This window comes from Fringilla coelebs, assembly GCF_963513975.1.
Source record: "Fringilla coelebs genome assembly, chromosome: 9".
NCBI classification, from domain to species: domain Eukaryota; kingdom Metazoa; phylum Chordata; class Aves; order Passeriformes; family Fringillidae; genus Fringilla; species Fringilla coelebs.
Genome location: NC_140067.1, coordinates 20,217,854 through 20,231,351, shown reverse-complemented (window position 1 = coordinate 20,231,351; position 13,498 = coordinate 20,217,854).

The window sequence follows — 13,498 nt, the reverse complement described above, 5'->3', positions numbered from 1 at the left end:
AAATCAGCTTAGAATTATAGTGCCATTTGGGTCAGGGCTGTATTCTGAAATGTGGCAAATGTAGCTGAGTTGGACAGTAACCAGTGGGACCTTCCTGGTGTTCTGTGGCTCAGTATGTTGTGCTTTCTCCCAGGCAGTATTTGTCAGAATTAGCTAGGTAATTCTGGTATATAGGAGAGACCATCTACGGATTCTTGGACAACCACTGTCAGAAGACCAAGCTTTTTTTTCCAGAAAAACTTGTAATTGTGTATATAGATATTTTCTTTATTTCCTTTTAAGTATTGAGCCGACATGGCTCCTTTTGCAGTGAACATTGAAATGCACTACTTCTTAAATACTTTACTTTGTTATCCTTCACCTCTTTAATGGGCAACAAGGCATTTTGTAGAAAGAAAAGAAGGCAAAAGCAAGTTTCCCTTTTTTGTGCATGTGCCTTTGTCAACCACATGAAAGCAAACTGTGCTACATTCAGAAGCACAATTTCTTGCAATGGGTAATTTAGCAGATGCTGTCATTGAGAAAGAAATATTTTGATCATAATGTGTTTCTTTAATGCACTTAATCTGCATGTCATGAGAACACTTTGGCCTTCACCCCTTCCCTCTGCCCTATTAATCCTCTAGCCTTTTCATCTCATCCCTCACACTGAATAATGCCATCAACTAGAAAACCAAAGGATGACACCAAAGAGAAACAAAGAACCATTACTGAATAAGATAAATGTAGTGCCACTTCTGCTAATTCTAATTTACTTAGAATTTAGTGAGGATTATTCTGTCACATCATCCATCACAGACAGACATTAGGGTGGGAGTGAAGTAAGCAATTAAAAACATGTTCTCCATTTCAGGTGTTTTGTGATTTCTCATTCAGTTAGGTTCCATTGACTGTTTCTGTTTTTCTGCTAAGTATAAAATCATTTGTCAAATTCTGAGGTTAAAATGAGTGTCCCTGGAAGGGCTTGCATTGACAGCCACTGAGGATGGAGTACAAATATATTTTACTTCTGGGACAGGTGCTGCATCACAATGGCTGTTGAAGTTTCCCCAGGCTGCCCCATCATCACGTGCTTCCACCTTGGCCTGTGGTGTAAACTCTTAGAGAAAAAACTGAATGTTTTGACATTTGGGTTGGTGGACTCTGACATAGCCCAGTCCACCTGCAGCACCCCTGCCTGAGGAAGCTACCAAGGGCTGTACAGGATCTCTAACAGGACTGAATATTTTATATGCAGTGAGGACAGTCAGAGTTATGCAAGCTAAGATAATAAGTGTAATCAAATTTCATACTCCAAGGAATACACTGATTGCTTCAGGGACCAGGAAGAATTTAGCTCCATATCCTCAGCTTTTGTGCTGCTTCATGCAAGCAGAGCAGCTGTCACAGGGCAGAAAGTCCTCTAAGGCATCAGTTATTGTCCACTTTTTCAGGCAGGTACAAATTGTCTAGAACAGCAGTTCAACAAACTCAAACCTATAGAAGAGAATCTGATACTACTGCAAAAATGACTATTCAGGGTGGGAGATTTTCCACACTGGAGAAGTTTAAATTTGAGATTGGTTTACTTCAGGTTCTAGTTTGCCTTTGATTTGTATCATGTCATAATCCTAAATACTTCAATTGCAATCTCCTAGTTAATATTTCTGCATGGAAATGTGTGTGTAAAGCTGTTGGCATCAGTCAGATATTCTCTGTGCCGAGTCCTGGGCCACACAAACCCTTCAGCACCCCACCTAAATTGGGGAGCTAAAGTGCTTTACACCAGCTTAACATCTTAATTATTGAATTCCTTTGTTTCTCAGTTTTTGAGCTAGAAGAATTCTGTGGGTACTTTTAAGGCAGCTGTAGACTCCCTTTTGAGCCACAAATACACATTTGGAAGGCCACCTACAGGTTTTTCTGTCACTACAGAGGGGGTGAGGAATGCTGCTTACCTGGCCCCATGCAGACTGCTCAGCCCTCTTGGTGCAGAGGGTGGTGTGTGTGTGACTGCTGCCTTTGGCATGCCCTTGGGATGAAAACTAGGGTTTAGTTTAGGTGTAGCTGATTTCTGACATTTCTTTCAACCATAAACAAGAACCGAGTTGTACAATAACAGCAAGCTCCTTGGTAAAGAGAACTAGGGGAAATGCAATGCTTGGAAATTAAATTGTTGAAGTCAGCCTGCTTGCTTGTGACAACTGCAACCCCCTCTGGGGAAATAACTGCATTTTGTGATGGTGCTGGGGGCCCAGAAGGTGTTAGTGCCCTGACTGTCCTCACCTGGGCAGGGGCTGTTTGTCACTGCCCTGACTGTCCTCACCTGGGCAGGGGCTGTTTGTCAGTGCCCTGACTGTCCTCACCTGGGCAGGGCTGTTTATCAGTGCCCTGACTGTCCTCACCTGGGCAGGGGCTGTTCATCAGTGCCCTGACTGTCCTCACCTGGGCAGGGGCTGTTTATCACTGCCCTGACTGTCCTCACCTGGGCAGGGGCTGTTCATCAGTGCCCTGACTGTCCTCACCTGGGCAGGGGGTGGTATTGCCCATAACTGCTCCACCTGTCTGTGATTAAGGCTCTACCAGCCTCTCTCTGGGTCTCTGGGACTTTCCTCTGAGTTTCTGAGTTGTCTTCAGACCTCTCCTGGCTCGGTGACCCCTGCCTTTGGAGGGTGCTCGTGCCCCTGCCAGCCCCTCCTGGTCCATGTTGGTCCCTCTTTTCCCCAGCTTCATACGAGTTCCTCTGGCTGCAGCCCTGCCCCTGGACCCTGCATGTGGTGACCTGCAGTGGGAAGGACTCTCCAATGTCTGGGTACCTCTTTGTTTTCTTTACCTATTTTTGAAACCTGTCTTTTTTTGCATTAGTTTCTGCCTTCATTCCTTCATCAAAGTGTGGCCTGAGGCCCCTTGCAATGATGAGGGGCAGTAATTTCCCTGGGGGCTGGTGGGGGTTTAGGTCTGCATCTGCCTGATTGGGTTTTGGGGCTTTGCTGGTCTGTTTTATGTTGATGTCCTGAAGCATGAAATTTTCTGAAGGGCTTTGTGATTCCTTCCTAATTTGCTTTTTCTCTTAAAAAAAAGCCTAGTCTGGCTTCATTTGTTTGTCTGTAAAGCATGTGGGTTTAGGTGGTGAGCTCTAGAGATGAGATGAAGCCTTAGCTGGGGTTTTTGGCCTTCAAGATACCTTGGTTAGGTCAGTGACACTGTACCAGCATAAAGGTAGTTATTGATCACATCTTGTGCAGCAACTGCGTTCTGCATTTTTAACATCATTTAAATATTGGTCTTTGCTTTGTTAATTCTAAAAGAAGCTGCACATACTAGTAAGAGCATTTGTAAGGGTGCAGGTAAAGTCCTTGAAAGATGGGCAGGTGGAAAGCTCTGTCTGGGAGAGGATGCTCAGGGCAACTGGGGCAGCCTGTGGACAGCTGAGCAAGGAGAGGGATGATGCTAAGAGGATTGTCATTGCTGCCTGGGGTCTGATGGAAGTGTTGCAACTGTGTGCTTGGTGTGACTGTCACAGCAGCTTCAGCCAGGAAAGGTGTCCTGCTAATGGAAATAAATTGTGTGCTGTGGATTTGCAGAGGAAAACAGCGGTAGAAGGACAGAGAGTAAGATGTTAACTGCACTGGACTTGGAACTGTAACTTAGATGTTGAGCTGAAGTGAAAAAGGCAGAAGTAAAATTAGCTGACTTACAAAAGGAAATGTGGAGTACTGAAAGTGGAAAACAAGGAGACTGCCTGTCTATAGAATATGGTAACTTAATGGAAATGCAGCTTTCCTGGCTGTGGCCCTGTAGCTACTCATCTGAATATCTAAAGAGCAATACATCAGGAGAAAAAGGGCAGCTCTTCCCTGTTCTTTGCTAGGAGAGCTGTATCCTGCGGGTCTGAAAGCACTCTCCAAAAGATAAATAAGACTGGACCAATTTTAAGTATTAATATTAATAATGCTGTCTTGGACTTCAAGGGGAGCTTTGTCACTGATTTTATTATCACAGTACAAAATGGCAGCATGCAGAAGCATTGCTTCCAGTGCTTTTTGTCAGAGCTGGCTGTGCCTTTCATGAATCACTTGGTAGGTCTGAGATGCTAGGTGCCACAGTTATGTTTGTTGTTTAGACTGTTCAGGTGTGACTGGGGAAGCAGAAGAGTTTGCTGGCACAGCTTCTTTCATGGTGGTTGCACCTTGTGCTCGTTGGACTGCCTTAGATCTGCTATTAAAATCAGCATCTTCTACTTTGTACTTCAGGGCTTCTGTGCTGAGAATCAAATCACCTGGGTGGCTGCTGCTGGTTTAAGAGCATAATTGAGTAGTCTAAGCAGCATCTTAGTAGCTGCTCCAAGAGGCTTTAACCTCCATGTATACACATTTCCTGGGATTTTGTTTTACAAAGAGAGGGATTATTGTCATATTCATTGTAATCGCTCTTAAGTACTGTGGGCCTGATTCCTGCCTGCCTTGTACCTCCTGCACATTCACAACTGTGGAAAAGCACTCCAATATGTGCTGCCACTAGAATGGCTGTGATACTATTACACTTGCAGAGAGACTGATTGTACATTGCATATAGCAATGAAGAACCAGGGCATGGGCAGAATGAGTAGAAAGTCTGTGCATTAAGGTGTTTCTGAGGTGTAAGTGAATGCATGATAGAGAGAGGCTGGAGAAAGAGAAAAGAAGACAGTGGAGACTTTATATTATAATTCTAAATGAGGTTCCTATTCAAATCTATCTCTGTGTGCTTGGACTTGCTGGGAGTTGTCTTGATCTTTAAGGCAGCCCTTACTCCAGACAGTGCTCTGTGCTGGGGAGGTTTATTTTTAGCTGGGTTATTTTCCAGATCATCTTCATCTCTGCAGTCTGCCATGCCAGGAGTGGGCCAGGTGTTTGGAGCTGCTTGTAGGCAGTAATGATTTTAGGTAAACATAAAGGCAAATCTGATACTGATATCTGCCACCAAAATGCATTGTCAGTTCACTTTAAAAAAAAAAAACCAAACAAAACCAAGAAAATATAGTAAATAGACTTCTGTTTGCTGTACTAAAGCTTGGATTAAGCTTGCAGAACCCCAAAGTGTGAGGTAGTAATGGCTGTGCTGTTTTAGAGGTCAAGTTGGACTGCCAGGCTTTCTTTGCCCTGAGAGCCAGCTCCCTCCAGACAGAGCAGAGACCAAAGAGCTCAGACCTGAACCTGGGCTGACAAGAGAGCCCTTGGCTTGTCATAGAGACAAATCTCCTTTTGCTTATGTGTATCTGGCTCAGCCTGACTGTTCCAGTTGTATTTCCACTCAAGCTGTAAATAGATGATTTTACAGGTGCCAGGGGAAAAAAAAAAAGTTGCTTCATCTCTTAGGGGCAGCTTATATGTCACTGTCCATGATTCTGATAGCACAAAATGTCTCAGTCATGAAATGTCAAATCTTAAGTATGACAAATAATCTTAAATTGTATTAACATTTATTAAAGAGAAGGTGGAGAATGTATTTCAGAGCTTTAGTAGGAGTTCTACTAAATTTCCATATGAAGAAATCGCTGCTATTATTGTTGTTTGGAAGTGCCATATTTTGAAGGTTATGTTGTTGTCAAGGCAAAAGGTTCTGTATTGCATTTTCAACCAAGCCTGACTGATTAAGGGTGTTGGGAAGAATGAGTTTTCCTTCCAGAATCTTAATTAGGTTGACTTTAACTCACGACAGGAGATTCTGCCAGCTGTCAGCTACTGCTTGGATGTCCTACTAATTAAAACTCTGAGGAAGCCTATTAAAGGTGTTCAAAAAGCCAAATCTCCCTTTAAAATATCTCTGGCACAGCAAAAAAAAAGTGTATGACAGTGATATTGCAGCATAGATAACTTGTCTTTTGCTTTTCATGTTGACAAGATGCAGCTTGCATTACGTGGCTGAACAGGCTCTTCATTCCAAGCCCTTATCTGTCACCTTCCTGTGGATGGACTGAAAGGAATTTAAGGTGAAGTTTTGTTGGTTTTCAGTTTAGACATGTCTGACATTCAGATTTTCTCTAAGATGAGTATGGCTGATACTGAAGCACTTCTCTTGAGGTTTAATTTCTGAGGCAGCAACGTCCTGTAGTTTGTAAATATTTTCAGTATTGAAACAGATTATGAAAAAAATTCTAATTACCATCATTTTTGTGCTGCAGTTCATGATCTTAATTAAATGCTGAAACTGGGTGTATATGTATTTTAAAGCTATTCCAGTGTACCTGTTTCAGACATATAAAAAAAATCCTCCTTACATACTTTGTCAATTTTCTAGACAAATATCCTAAACTAGTGCCAAAAATTTTGTTTTGGCAGTATGCTCCACTGGCGACCTGGCAAAATATCTCTGAACTTTTGTAGACTGTTTTCAAAGGCAAAATTTTGCTATTAGAAGTGGGTTTTATCTTCTCAGGTGTAGATAGGTAAAAATCTAGGAAGATTTTGCAGAAAGAAAGGAATTACAGCAAGAGATTTCAGAGGGCAGGTACATTAAATGGAGGCGGAAAAATATTGTTTTCCAGAAAGTCATAGAACTTTTATTAGATTGCTGTCATTTTATCCAGACATGGATTTCTAAATCAGTTGCTGGCTTCTTAGTAAGGAATTTAGGGACTAAGAGAAAAAATTTTGTGACAAATGAGAATAACTTCACTGAGAGGCTTTCTCAGTAGATACCTGCTGAGAAAATTAACCAGCCATGACAAGTTCTGGAAGGTGGTGTGTAGAATTTCTGATTTGTGGAATAAAAGGCTTAGAGCTGCTGTCCAGATTTGAGGTAATTTGGGATTACCCAGAGGTGTGAAATGTGTGATTTCTCCAGAAGAGAGGGCACAGTTCCCTCGAGCTCCAGGATGACCTCCCTCTGCTCCTCAGGCACTGCTGCTGCCCTTGTCCTGGCTGCTCACAAAAGTTTATGAGCTCCCTATTTTTCCTCCAGGCATTTGGCCCAGTGCCAGGTGTGATCAGATTGATGCTCAGGCTCTGATTATGAGCCCTGCTGGTGCTCTTTTTTCCCAGCAGGGTGTGTCTGGCAGCCCCTGCCCAGGGGATGGATGTAGGGTGGGTGCAGCAGCTGAAGCCATAGTCATACACTGCTTTCTTCTTGGCAGCTATCAACTCCTGCTCCTGTACCTCCCTTGAAATAGATGGTTTTTCTGCAAATAATTGCCAAATATCTGTGCTGTGATCCTCTGTAGACACAGATACTTATTTGGGAAAAAATTCTTACCTGCAACGCTGCATTTGTTCATTTACTTATTCAGTGAGAGACTTTGAGTCAGTGCTGCACTGACCATATTTTTCCCACTGTTTGTTCAATTAATCATGATGTCATGCCAGTGGTGCTTATTATCTATTACATAGCTGTAGCTTTTATAAGGTGCTGAAGCAATTCTTCAAGCATTTAACAACTTAATAGGTTAATTAAAGGGTAGGTTTTATTAATTGAATTTCAGATAGCAAGTTCCATCATGTACTTTGGGAAAAGATAACATGATTATGGAAACCCTAGTACCTAATATGCTTGAATGTGCCCATTACTGGAAAGAAGAATGAAAGTTTTAAGGGAAAGAAAAAATAAAACCTTCAACAAGCTTATTTGAGCACTCCCAAAGGGATAGATTAATGTCAGACCTTTCTAGGCAATACTTCAGGTTTATGCAATTCTGTTCCTTGATTTAATAATAGAAGCACATTCAAGAAGGAGATTATAGTTATTTTTGTTTGGTTTAGAACAACACCTTCTTGGTGTGTGTTTCTGTATGTTTACACAACTAAATTTTTTTACTTTGAACCTCTTCCCTTCCTCTAAAAGAAATATAGCTCCTCTTGCTGCTACTAGGATGAATTACCTAGTTTTTTTTCTGGATTAAAGATGCACATTTATTTAATAGGCAGCTGGTTCATCTAGGCACATTTGTGCCTCAGTTGTTAAAGTTGATTAGAAAGCCATTTCTTTCTTAATCAAACTGCACAGAAAGGAAGAGTGAAATTTTTTATTTACAAAAACTTCACTCGAGAGGCACTAGATCCTTATTCATGAATTAATTGATTCTTGTCATCTGGGGATACTAAACTATTCTAACACTGTAATATGGCTCTCTCAGAGTCTTAGTGGTGTAGGGTTATTTTGAGATATTGCCATATGGGCATCTGGTAACATTTCATTGTCTAAGAAGCAAAATTGATCATAAAATTATCAGTGCAGCCATACAAAGTTCACATGGCAAGTGAACACCTTTAGGGTACTGAGTGGGACATTTGGTAACTCTATCCATATGTTTATTATTTTGACCAAATTAAAACTTTGTGATTAGAAACTCAAAATAATGGTTGTGTTATCATTGAGTGCTGTGTCATTCCTTACATCTGCCATTTTGCAGTCCTGTTTATATATATTTATATATATATATGCTCACACAAAATTTGTGGGTTTACATGGTTTGGTGTGAAATCTGAAGCTGTCAGATTTTTTTTCCCACATCCTGGTGGAGCTGTGTGCCTCCCCAGTCCCTTTTAGCAGCATATTTCCCAGTTTCACATCAGCATAGCTACCAATTTATCTCATCAGATGAGTTGCAGCAAGGAGACTTTACCTTTTGACCTGTGACAGTAATAAAAAGTGCTATTTTTAAAAAAGACAAATTGTAAAATTCACCAAGGTGCTCAGATAAGATATAAATACTTCTTTTTCCCAAGTAATGTGAAGACAAACAAAATCAAAATACAGGAGGTATTGATCTCTTTTATAGGCAAACTGTTTAAAGTGATTTAAGCTCTAGACTTTAATCTCTCTGTTTTACATGTTTGATCTGAGGGGTTGCCACCTTGAACTACCAGCAGGCTCAGAATGTGACAGGGGTGTCAGCTGAAAGCTCTGCTCTGAAATGCATAGTCTGTGTTTTAAAGTGGCAATGTGCTGCCAGCAGAAGGGAGGCTCTGCCTTTCTGCCTCTGTGGAGCCTGGTTGGTGCCTTGGGCTGGTGCCTGTCCCTGGGAAGGGCCAGCAGTGTGGGTCAGCAGCTGCAGCAGCACAGAGACTCTCCCTGTCCCAGCCTGACTCTCCTGGGCATCCTGGCTGCTCCTGGCCTGTCCCCTGGCACTTCTGTCCTGCCCCAGGTGATCTCCTCTGCGATGCCCTTTGCCCACTGCCAGCTGAGGACACCTGCTGACTTCCAGCATCAAAACCCTGGTGAAAGTAACACTTGGAACAGCAGCAGCATCCTCATGCTGAATTATATCCACTTGAACTTACAGTTCCTTGTTGTGCTTTAGGATCTCTTATGAGAAGTGATTATCCCTTCCTATTTTGCACAGTTTGGCTGCTGAGTGTTTGTTTATAGATTCTGTGCAAGACTGATTTTTCTGGCTGCCAGGCTCGTTGTACATGTTAGGCACAGTACTGTGCCAGTGAAAGGGACCATGGCAGCGTTCAGACAGAGATTAATTTGTTAAACAATTAAATACTCCAAATATAGAAATATTAAGTGCATAATTCATCTTGACTCAACTCTCCAGATACAACCAGTCCTTCAGGTAGTTCACTTTGTTGCATGAGAAAATTAAACCTGGTGCTAGTCATGTTACTTTCTTGAAAAAAAAAAAAGAAATCTTTATATGAGGTGATATATGAGTAATAAAACCCAGAAAGTATCACGCAGCATTTTTATACTGGATGCTCTTGTATTCCATGCCCATAAGAACATTATGTGCCACTTTTATAGAAATACCTGTAGAGAGTTTACCACTTAGAGCTTTCCAGCAGCATTTTCACAGTTTTAGTAAAATTATGGAGAATAAAAAAAGGGGAATCCTTTTGTTTCCTTCATAATGCCTTCCTGGCCTCCTCTTGACTCCACAGTTTAAATTAGCACACAGATGCCTTTGAAAGCTGTTAAGGGATACAAAGTGTAAACAGATCACCTTTTCTTCTCTCCTCACTGGCTCACATTCAACAGTAGGACAGAATGGCTTCTCTGAAGTTTGCAGCTTTTTCAGAATATTCTAGGGCTAAACAAAATTTCCATAAGTGTCTCTGAAAACAGGACTACCACAAGGTTACCAGGACACACAAACAAATTTGTGGAGTCCAAGGGATGTGCAGATCTGTTTCATATCAGGAGAAAATTTTTCTCTGTTCAAGGAGATCTTTCAGGGAAGTTCTGCACAGACACAACAGGGAAGCAAATTGTGTATACAGGGTTTGAAGGCACGCTTCTAATTAACCTCCACAGTTACTGTTATTCTGTTAGCATAATTGTTGATGTTATTGAAGAGGTAACAAAGTCCTTTGATTTTATAGAAGCTGTAATAAACATTGTTGTACTATTGAATTATTGCCCAGATGCATCATCCTTGTTCTTTCATTTTGAAGAGCTGTGCCATAGGAAGAAGGAAAATAAAGTTAATATATGATAAAGTCTTCGAGTGTAAATTTATTTTACTTTTTTAACTGTGACTGCAGATTTTTTTTTCCAGCTTGTATTTAATGCAACTGATGATTTTTATGCAAGAACTTCCATTTCTGAAAGCCATTAAACTACAAAATCAGTTTATTTTTTGGCAGTTAAGTTGCAAAATGGGAAACCTTGGTACTCCTGCCTATGAAGGGATTGATGAAAAGCTATTTTGCTGCTGAAGCCTGGCTGCCTAGGCAAGCAGGGTACCCATTTGTTACCAACCATTCTCACTGAAGAAACATCTGTGAGTTGCAAAGGTGAAAAAGACAAAGTAGTTTTTCTGTGGTTTATTCAGATGTTACTAAGTCTTCACATGGTGCTTCCAATGCTATTTCATTTTGGTAAGCATCCTATGCCAATGTCCATGGGCACCTCCTGCTTTTTGCATGATGGAGTTTGGAATATAAATATACTAAATTTTGCTATAAATGTAATTTTTTCCTTAAAACTGTTCTTACTCTTCTATTAAAAACAAAGGATCAAAAATGCTTGTAAGAAAATCCTCAATTTTGATAAAATGGTATGCAGTTGACAAATTCACCATCATGTTTTATTTGGAGGGATCATAGAAAATTGGGCATGAGTAAAACATGTTTCTCTGCTGTGTTTGAGAAGCCACATGGCAGAGTTCACAAGAGGAGCATTTAGGTTTGCAGATATCTGGAGTTACAGCCAAGTGTTACAGGGCACATACACAGACCTGTGTGATTTCTGCTTTATCCTTCATTCCTGCTCCTCCCTGTTGACTTTTTAGCTGTCTAGCACCTGTGCAGTCAGACAAGCATCCCTGCTAGAAATTTTGGCCTCTCTATAAGAATTTACACCCCTGATTGCCAACATTCTGGCATCCCCAGTTCTCTCTATGATTTTGCCAGGAGAGGATATACTGAAGTGCAGAATCACTTTCCAAACTGGGAGTGAGTGAAATAATCTCAGGGTTTTTTGTCAGATAGAAGGATAGTGCCTATAAATAACAGTTCTTGCAGTTTAAGTCACTGCTGATGAAGGAAGATGTAGAATTGTTAATTTAAAATCTTGGAAATTCTTCTGTTTATTGGGAAGGGGACAGAGAACCTCAGTGCTTTGACCTGTGATCTACAACTTGTGTGAGATATTCCTCATGTCATATAAAACTGATACACCCTGAGAGGTCAGAGGAGTTTTGAACAGCCACTATAACATTAAGGTGCTGTTGTGTTTTCATGTTGGAATCCTCTACACCATTAGAATTGTTACATGTGACAGTGGAAAGGCAGGTTAGGAGCCCGTGTTAATGCAGGACCAACTTCCAGCACAGGGGTTGTGAGCACATGATGATCCTGCTGTTCCAGCAGCCAGAGCCAGGCCAGTGGGTGCTTTTCTAACAGGTTTAAGCTGACAGAGAGAAGTTGATATGTGGCACATGATAATTTTCAGAAAAGCATCAAGGACAGGGATCTGATTCTAAAATTTTGGAAAACTACTTGCTGTCTGAATGGGGAACTCCTCTAACAGTATTTTTACTTGCATTTACCATCTGCAAGCACAGGCTCTGTCTTCATTGGCATGAGCAGTATTTAGAGCAGAGTACATGAATATTGTGCTCTGGCATGTAGCATGAGTTCTGGGGCTGATATTTGTGCTCACCTTTGTCTTCTAGAAAGCTGTAGATAAAGTAATGGTGTATTTGAGCCTGTTAGAGGCAGCATTATTTAAATTATATCTGTATAATGTATACTTTAGCTGAAATTTTTATTGTGCAGAGAGTGAATACTCAAGTTTCATATTAGCAGCAGCTGAACAGTTTTTATGTTGACCCTTTGCACAGGGATGAACTTTGCCTAAGGAAGAAGGGCAGTAAAATGTCACAGGAGTGTCACATATTCTGCCTACATTAATTTCATGTGGAATATAGAATCAGAATTTGCTCTCTCAGTTCTCTGAGGAGAAGGAAAGAAAAAGGTGCTGAAAGAGTGAAATGAGCTTATCAGTGCTAAGTGGAAAATTTGACCCTTATTCTTTTTGCTAAAGATGTGTGTAAATGCTAAGCAGCAAACAGATTTAAAGTGCTTAGTTCCATCATGCTCAAGCATAATATTTGATAATTAAAGTGCAGTGAAAGCAAAATGGGTGTTGGAAATCAGACAGACTTGATAAAACCCAGTCTTCATCCCCAGATGTGGGGTGAACCCAGCCCCTTCAGCCAGACAGTAGATAGATTTTATCTTCTATATATGACACTTCCTATTGCCCTGAACATCTGAAGTTTGGCACTTGCAAATTGATTTGTCTTAAAATTACAACATGCTCTCCTCCTCATCTTCTATCCTATTCCTACTATCCATATAAAACTCACCCATGTCCATATTTAGAAAAAATATTTCCCAATTTGGTCCCTTGATTATTTGCTATGTATTGCCAGAACTTGTAACTGTATTGTTGGCATGAAAAGACCTGTTCAACCAGGAATACCCAAATTATCATAAAAGCTACACAAACTCATTAATCCTTTTAGTTATTTTTAAAGCAAGCACCAGAATGAACTCCAAGTGATTGCAAAGGTCATTTCACATTAAAAATATTCCAATGAGCTTAAAAATTCAGGCATTTATCTATTATGCAGTTATTACTGGTGAAATAGGACAGAAGTTCACACAATAATTTGCATGAGCAGCTTGCAGTGCTTCTCTGGTATTGATAGGATGTTCAGGATGCAGAATTTATTAGACAACTACCAGCAGAATGTAAAAAATAGGGGTATTGCAGTTCTCATTAATACACTTCTAATGTATGGAACTATTGAAATAAACCTCTGCAGATCAATCCCATTACTGTGCACTAGAGACATCTTTGTGATGCAATGTCATTGGCATAAATAATAAAGATGATGTGAACAGATAGGATGATTAGACATGGGGGAGTTGCTGTCAGGTGCTGCTGGGCTTCAGCAGCATGAAAATTCTGTTTTCTCTTAAGAAATATAAGCAAGGAGCATCCTATCACATCTGACTTTTCTTTCTTTATCTTTAGCTTGCCTCCTTTCCCTGAGCAGGCAATACAAATGGCATGTTCTTGCAGC